Below are 8,779 nucleotides of genomic sequence, written 5' to 3'. Positions count from 1 at the left end.
GCGATGCTCCGGTGGGGCGATGCTCCGGTGGGGTTTGGCCCTGAGGAGGGTGGAACGGTGGCCAACGGTCGTCGCCCCTCGGGGGGTGGGGGAAGAGGCCCCAAGGGTTGGGTAACTTCGCTGTGGCGCTTTCGCACGCCGGGAGAGCTGTGAGAGAAAGCGGCGTGTGAGGGTCCCTGCCTCCCGCCGGCCCGGGGAGCCTCCCGGGGGGGTTGTTAATATGTGTTTAATGGTCCCTCCTCAGTCTTAAGGACCGAGCTGGGGGAACTCATATGATGGGAAACTGCTTGGAGTGAGGAGGTTGTAGGTGTAACGAAGGGAAGTATTTATTTATCATCGGAGCATCTCCTGGGGTTGGAAGTGCAATGCCGGGCATGGGTTTAATCATGTCAGGGCTGCAAATGGGGTGTCTTCCTCTTTGGAAGGAGCTGCTTTCAACGACTTATCTTGTGGTGTTGATGATGTGATATAAATGGTAAATAAAGATATTATAGGTGAAATGTGTTACAGCTTGCACAGCAATGTTTGTTCTATGGAGAAGTTTGGCTGTTTAAATATGCTGAAGTCTCCGTGTGTGATGTAATTTGTGTCCTGGACCTTCAGGGTTTTTAACATAGAAGCTGTTGCTATGTTGCAATAAAAAGCCTTCCCAAACACTCAAAAATAGTTTTGCAACTTGGAGTTTCAGAAAAATTAAATCAGAGGCTCTGTTAGACAAATACACTGGAGCAGAGCATGTCCTGATGTTGTTGATCTTGCATGCCTCTAGAGTCTTTAGAGCTGCCAGCATCTCACCACTAGTATGTTAGTTTGGTAATTTCTTCAGAGCTTGAAAATAAAAGGAGTTGGACTAGCTCTAGCATAGATCAGGCAATCAGAGTGATGGTGGCAGGAATAACAGCATGGTTCTGCAACTGTTCCATCATTCACTGGAAGCATGCATCTGCAGCTGTACATGAGTAGTAGGTGCTTCCTCCTCCACTGAGCTGTTTGCAGCAGCTGTAACAGCAGGGATGCATATGTGCAATGATGAAGATTAGGTAGGAGGAAAGCAATATTTTTGTGGTGTGAATTAACGATGAGCATGTACTGAGTGGGGCTCCTCTGTACGTTGTTTGACAGCTTTCCTTGGCAATCTAGGCTTGGTGACTCAAAGAAGTAAAAGCCTTTCTAATATAGTATCTTGGAAAACAGAACAAGGGTATAAAGAAAGAAGGAAAATTGCTTGGAATGAAAGCAGTGGTAAATGTTAGGATATCCAGGGAGGTAATCTGGGTTGAAGGACTACTTAGAGACAGTTATGAGAGAGAAATTCTGGAAAAGATTGTAGAAGACATCAGGAGCTTCATGAAGAGAACTGTTAATTGTATAAATGTGCCTTGTTGATATTCCGTGCCTTCTTTAGAGAGAGGTTTGTAAAATGCCATTACTAAGGGAAGGTTTCTCTGTTGGTAAGTAGCCTAGGCCATCAGTTTTTTGCAGTGTTCATGTTCTCATTTGAAGTACTAAATTGTAATCCATTTGCTGTGGAGATAATCTTCCAGTTGTGAAACTAGTGCAAACCAATCTAGTAGTGACTTCGCAAGACTGCCAAAGTTGATGTGACTGTATTCCTACTCACAACTAAGGTTCATCAGCCCCAGAGCAATATTTTTAAGAATTAATTATGTTGTGGACTACAAAGACAGTAATGCAGCTTCGGAAATGTTTGTTTTATACTACTGCTTCTGTCACCCGATAGAGCTATGAACAGCAGATGATGAGTTTATTTGAAAGCCATTTAGTTCTTTGTGCTAGTGTGTGTTGCCTTTGAAAGTAATTCCTTTGGAGAACAGCTCTACTTAGTTTCACAGACTTTGAGCTTGATGCCTCTTGTGTGTCTATCTGAAGCTTTAAGTGCGTTCTGTGGTATGTAGGGACAGTGAAAAGGAGTTGGACAGCTGACTAAATGTTATCAGCCGTGACATTGTGGTGATACCTAAAGTATTTCCATTTTAAAGTGTATAATTGCAACCATCTCTGTTGTTTGGAAGAAGGAGCTGCTCTCTAGTGGCATTTGGCTTTTTGGGTTAATGCTGCACAGTGTAGTTAGGGTGTTTTTGAGCTATTACCCAATCCAAGTATAACGGACCTAGACATGACTCTGAAAGTAATTTGCCTTAGGTCATTTATACTGAGAAAGTCATGGTAGTGGTATTTACTTCTTATAGCTTGTTATCTACAAAATCATTTTGTAGCATCCACTTGTATTAAAATTGTGTGTGTGTGTATATATATATATTTATGAAACATAAGTAGACTTTGTTAGTCAGTGGGAATAATGATTTTACTGGCATGTGCTCAGATATCACAGAGGAGGTGCATATGCACTGACGTGGATTGGTAAAACTAATTACAACATTTGTAAAATAAACGTGTGGTTTTTCACACCAGGAGCTCTTGTCGTTGGCCAAACGGAAACGCAGTGACTCTGAAGAAAAGGAGCCACCTGTGAGCAAACCTACAGCATCTTCAGACTCCGAGACGTCAGACAGCGACGATGAGGTGAGCTTGTCATGCTATCAGTGAACTTAGTATGGGCTATTTGATGGTACCTAAGCAGTGAAAGGGTGTTTCTCATACAGTATATTTAGCCTGCTGACTTCATAAAGTGGGACTGGCCATCAGTGGACGCCCATTAAACCCAGAGGATGTGTACTCAGAAATACTTTTCTTGTAATATGCTTTGAATTGTAACTGTATACAAAACAGTCTGAATGTCTCTAGAAAAGATGACTGTCTATTTAATCCCATGTTCACATGGTCTGAATGGTCTGGTGATCTGCCTGCTTAAAATTAGTGTTTTTCCTGTGTAATGCTTGTGGCTGAAGTAGCCGTGAAACTGCCAAAGCTGGACTCTGAATTCAAGGGAGAGGTTTTCAGCTTTAAAAGAGAGCTTCCTTCCTCAGAAAGGAAAAGGGTCAAGACAGGTGGTACTGTTTACCAGGTGGTAAAACTGTTGTATTAAGCTACTTTGGTTCTCCAAGAACTCTACTGTGACCTACCTTGTCTGGTCATCTGAACATGCAATGGAACGTGGGTTTCTTTGGCATTTCTGAAGAAAGTGAGACAAGGAAGAGTTTAGAATTTGTTCTAGGGTTTTGTCAATTCCTTGTATAGCAGTGCTTATCTGCTGGATTTATTTGTATTATTTGTTCTTGATACTACATTCTAGAGCTGGTTAAAAGTCTCTACTTTCATCTATGTATGAAAATTGAAACAGACATTAAAACAGAGGAACTGACAAATAGGTCATACAGGTGTTTGAATAAAAATACTTTACTGAAGGCTTACAAATGTCTTTTGTGAGCTTTTCGCATAATGTAGTGAGGTGGTTTATTCCATCCATTCTTGAAAATTATAACACGGAACTGTTTGGGGTGGGTATGTTTTTTTCTGAAACTACAGGAAGGATTTTTCGTTGTGACAACTTGAAGACCAATAGTGTAGGCCGGTGGTAAACTATTAACTCTTAGCTTTTGGTAGTGTAGCAGAGTTCTTCTAGTAAGTGTAAAGAACATGAGGTTTAGTTTTCTTTCTGAGGCATTTTTGAAATAAATATGCTTGGAACTCTGTTTCAGTACATCCTTTTCCCAAAAAAAAAGGGGGGAAGGCAGACTCTTGTATCTAATATATGCTGAAGACATAAGACAGAAACTTATGAATGGACTAGATATTTGGTTTGTTGTTGGGTGACCACTCAGTCTGTCACTGTGTGTGTTCAAATCTGCTGGCACACAGCTTATTTATTCTAAGCTGTTTGGAGACCAGCTTGTCTTGAAAAGTAGACTTAGGTGTTATTGTGGTTTTGGCTGGGATAGAATTAGTTTTCTTCCTAGCAGCTGGTATAGCGCTGTGTTTTGGATTTAGGATGAGAATGATGTTGATAATGCGCTGATGTTTTAGTTGTTGCTGAGCAGTGCTTACGCTAAGTCAAGGACTTGTCAGCTTGTCATACTGACAACGAGGAGGCTGTGGGTGCACGAGAAGCTGGGAGGCGACACAGCCAGGACAGCTGACCCAAACTAGCCACAGGCATATTCCGTACCGTATGACATCATGCTGAACGATAAATCTGGGGGGAGTTGGCCAGGGGGTGCTGATGGATGGGCATCAGTCAGCAGGTGGTGAGCAATTGCATTGGGCATCACTTGTTTTGCATATTCTTTTATTATTATTTTCCCTTCCTTTATTGTCCTACTCTCTTTATCTCAGCCCACAGTTTTTACCTTTTTTCTGGTTGTCTCCCCCATCCCACTGGGGAAGTGAGCGAATGGCTGTGTGGTGTTTAGCAGACTGATGAGTTAAACCACGACAGGTGTGGAGAGCATGGTGATGACAAAGTCTTCTGTTCTGTGTTTATCTCTGAAAACTGACAGAATAAATAATATTATTCAATTTTTTTTTTTAGCTTGTGTAAGTGCAAATAAAGTGTACCTTTCCGTTCTATGTAGAATATGACAATGTATCTCTTCATGAGTTTGCACAGACCTTGCAGATGCAGTAGTATCTCTGTTGCAGGGCATGCATTTGATACTCTTTCTAATCTGTGTATTGTTTCTAATTGATACTCTGTTCTTTCTGACCTCCATGCAGCAAGAGGAAAAGATTTAGGGAAGAGGCAATTAGGACACTTGCTTCTATTCCTGTGCCTGAAATACGTGTTCTGAACTGCTGCTTGTCACAACAGGGAGAGACAGGCTGGGTTATGACAGTTCTGCTTCTGCCAGTCATTCGGTTGTGTGCATCCCTAGGCTCGACTACATAAGAGCTTTGGTTTTAATCAGTTTTCTTGTGGTTGCTTTGAAGTTTACTCAACCTTGGAGGTTGGGAGAGGGGATCTAAAATTTGAAATTGTCTTACTGGACTTCCTGCAAGATGAGGACCTTGAGGCAAAAGAGTGGGAATTGTTGCCCTGAGCAAATGTGCTTAATCGTACCCATTTGCTTCCACGCAGGTTTTGTAGTGTGCACATCCATTGTGGTTCTTGGCAAGCAGGAAACATTCCAGGATTGTCACTATATTACATGTACAGGAAAGGAGCCTAAATCTCTGCTTCAGAGGCTAATGCTGCATTCTGTGTTTTTTAAGGAGAGGAAAGTTTGTGGGACATAGGGGAGAGAAAGTGCCTTTTGGGATTATAGGATAACAGCATGTACCAATCATGCCACGTCTACACAGTGGTGCCCAAGGGATTTCAGTAGATCTTTAATGTTACATTTTGTGTGTCTCAGTGAGAGCACACTTGTGAGAAAGCTCTTAGCCACGTCAGGTGTTCATGGTGCAGATGTTGGGTTCTGTAACAGTTGAAGGACCTATGAGGTCTGAATCAAATTACCTAGCCAGGGGACTGAAGGTGAGTGGCAGGCAATGAAATAGGAGGGATGCTCTGAACCATCTTCTGGTGGGTCTGTTGAATGTGCATGACCAAACTGACTGAACTGATAAATTCAGAGAGCTGATAAAGAGCAATTACTGCAGGGCTTTGCAATAAGAAAGACTACCTTTGCAAATAGGTGTACTAAGCCGGACACAGATACGGAGGCAGACAGTTCCTTTATCTGTGGAGCAATGTGTGGCCGTGACTACTCAAAAACTCTCTGTCCCAAACTGCTGTTAGACTGCTGCATGTAGCCAGTTTGGTGTTAGCCGAGTTACTGTTGCGGCTACTGCGCTAGTGGTACGTGTCTGCAGGGTACTCTCATTGCTTATTGAAGACATTGTGTGGATGGTGCTCCTCAGTTGCAGTATGTTAATTCTGCGTTCTTGTTCTTCTTTTTATCCTGTCATTATTGCTTACGGTAAGAGAATTCTCTCTGTTGCGTGGTGAAGTCTGGATGACTTCTGCAACAACTTCACAAACGTCAGTGTAGATTAGACGGAAAGCCACAATGCTGTAGGAGCTCCTGTTTCTTTGTCTTGAGAGGTTTGTTGTTAGCGGTGGTGGTGTAAGTCCGTGCGTCCTTTTATGCTCGTTCTAATGTTGTGAGGGGTTTGGTTGTGCCTTTTAACAGCTCTAGGGTGATAGAAGATACCTCCAGGACAAGAGAAGTTATATCATGAATGGTTGGTACTACTTAGTAATACTTGGTCTGGAGTTCAGTGCAGAATATCTGTTTATGCATTTCCTTGCAAATGTGCAGATTCAGTAGGAAAAGGCACAGCTGACAATCTTGTATGGGACAGAAAAGGTGAGCAGTGGTCATGCAGCCAGTGAAGAAATCAGTCTTGAGTAACAGTTGGCCTAGGTGGCTTTATGCCCATATTATGAGGAAAGGACTTGAAAGTCTTTATCTATGTATTGCAATGCAAGTTTGAGCACTCTAGTAAATCACAGATTAGCAGAAAACTGTATGTGCTCCTTTTGTTTTGGGGGTGTCTTTTGTGGGTTTGTAGAGATTAGAGGGTTACATGTCTTCCTTCCCTAAGTGCTGTTGTGTCATAATGCTGCTTAATTAGACCATCAAGAATGAGTGGGTTCTCCAGTCCTGTGAGGCCTCTGACATACATTTTTTTTTCAAGCTTAGGAAATTTGAAACGGGCTGGGCTTTAGTCTTCTTATACACAGCTTTAAGAGGCTGTGTGCTTTGTAACTTTGACTTTTCTTGGAGACAGTTTCCGTCAGCTGTTAATGGGTGCAATAGTAAAGCTTTCCTTAAGGAAGAGAGGTGCTGTTACTTCCCACATCCCAAACAAAGTGCCAGTGCAAATCTGAATAGCGCAGGCTAATTGCATGGAGGTGACCATGTCCAAAGAAGTAATGCGAACCAGCTGTGGACAAAATAGGTATAAAATTTGGTCTGCAAGTAGCTTCTTTAAATTGCAAACTTGGGGATAACTTCTAGGGGCTTGATTTATGTGTATGAGAGTCTGCAGGAGCTCTGAAGTGGAGCAGGTTGCTCTAGAAATAGCCTGATGGAGGTATTGGAATTGAATATGTGATCTTATTTAATGTTTTTCACCGAGTGAGCTTTTTTTTCATACCCAGGGAGCAGTTTTTGCTGAGAACAGTCCAGTCATAAGGCACTGCCTAATATCTAGAAAAGTCATTAAGCCTTTGTTAGTCCAGATGATGCTTGCTGGCTGGTGATGCTAGAGGCATGCAAGGCACTCGTTGACCAACTGTTTTATGGCTGTTGCCGTCTCCAGCTGATGGCCCAGGCTTCCAAAATAAAACATTGCAGGTTTTTATAGACAGTAGCATCCCCAAGTTTGTTTTGATCATGAAGGGTGCTTCATCTTTAGCATTTAGTATCTACCGTCTCGATGTCACTCAGCAGTTCTTGCCATTTTTCAACATGTGGACCCCTCAAAATACTTCTAGAGCAAATGTTAGCTTGCAGCTTAAACTGATTTTGAACCTGCTATAGTGGAACCCACTATAGACTTTTTTTTTTCTAGTTACCTGTAGTTACCTTTCTGTGAGCTCCTTTGAGCAGTGCGCGGACAATTAGGGTGGATCAGGTGTCTGGTGATATTTTGGACCGTGAAACCTTCTTTCAGACAGTTCCTGGCAAAGCCTCTTCTGTGGCTTCAGAAGATGTTTCCTTTATTTGCTTATCTCCTTTCCCATTTGGTGTTGACACCTTGAGTCTCCTCTTTGTGTCTAAAATGGTCCTTTAAGTTCTCTAATTACTGGGCTGCTGTCATTATGACAGTGTTTGAGGGGTCCAAATGACAGGTACAGACCTCCAAAAGCAAGAAAAGTAGCAAGGGGTTTTTATTTACTATTTAGCTTTAACAGTAGTGGTAGAGAGCATTTTCTTCCTGGTAGCTCTTGGAGTGCTGTCTCCAGAGCCCTCCCAGCTTTGAGAAACCCTGAAGACAGTAAATGCTGCTGTATCTTTATATCTGTGCTGCCTGCTCTTGTCTTCAGACAGGCTGAAACTGCAGTTTGATGGCTTACCTGGAGGACTGCCTTTTATTTTCCCTGTATGAATGGAGGAAAATGGATGGAAGTTTGTAAGTTGGGCTAATGTTATGTCCCTTGGCTCTCTTAAGCTGTCATGTTCTCATGGCATGTAAGTTTATCTGGCCTAGGAAGGGAACACATTGGTGAGGGACCTGTTTTGCTTTGATGTCATGGCTTGTAGTTTGCCTTTTGCTTATAGAAGCCATATCCAGGAGGGAAGGATATGGCAAGGACAGGCTGGTAACCTCGGTTGTGTATCTCTGTTTGGTTTGATGAGAAAAAAAAAAAAGGGGGGGGGGGGGAAGAATACCTATTTGCAAAATAAAATCCCAGTGGATAATTGTTGTGGTTTTGTGTGGTGGGTTTGTCTGGTAGTAGGGAGGGGCCACAGTAATGGCTTCTTTAAGTAGCTGCTAAAGGTTTCCCTGGTCTCCAGCAAGGTAGGGGCTACAATGGCGGCCCCTGTAGGTAACTGCTAAGGGTTCCCCTAGCTGCAAGTGTACTCTGGCAGCAAGGGAGAGGCTACAGTGGTGGCTCCTGTAAGTGACTGCTAAGGGTTCAAAACCCCTTCCCGGCTCCAAGGGTTTAGAGTGGAGGAAGGAGTACCACCAATCTAGCCCCTGTGAGAAACAACTGGAAGTTTCTCCAGCTTCAGGCTGGACCCACCCCAGGCCAGGGCTGAGCCCATCGGCGCCTCTGTGAATAGCATATTTAAGAGAGGGCGTGGGACAATGGGGTTGGCCCAGCTTGGGCGGACCAGCCTGGGTGCCCAGCCGCCTGCTTGGCTTCTGCGAACCGACCTGCCGTAGCCTGAGCCTCTGCCCAGGC

At 43.3% G+C, this 8,779-nt stretch overlaps 1 protein-coding gene across 1 annotated transcript in view; it reads left to right on the top strand.

Annotated features, from left to right (window-relative positions):
- Positions 1 to 2,434: 2,434 nt before the first annotated feature.
- RTF1 (Rtf1, Paf1/RNA polymerase II complex component, homolog (S. cerevisiae)) overlaps positions 2,435 to 8,779 on the top strand; it is a 29,912-nt gene continuing 23,567 nt past the window's right edge. Inside the window, exon 1 of the mRNA XM_010079571.1 lies at positions 2,435 to 2,544. The gene's annotated coding sequence lies outside the window, so the exon portion shown is untranslated. The remainder of the gene's footprint in view (positions 2,545 to 8,779) is intronic.

Source organism: Pterocles gutturalis, unplaced genomic scaffold (assembly GCF_000699245.1).
Source record: "Pterocles gutturalis isolate BGI_N339 unplaced genomic scaffold, ASM69924v1 scaffold11199, whole genome shotgun sequence".
Taxonomy (NCBI): domain Eukaryota; kingdom Metazoa; phylum Chordata; class Aves; order Pterocliformes; family Pteroclidae; genus Pterocles; species Pterocles gutturalis.
The sequence above is the reverse complement of the archived record's forward strand: the minus strand, read 5'-3'. Positions and strand labels throughout refer to the sequence as shown.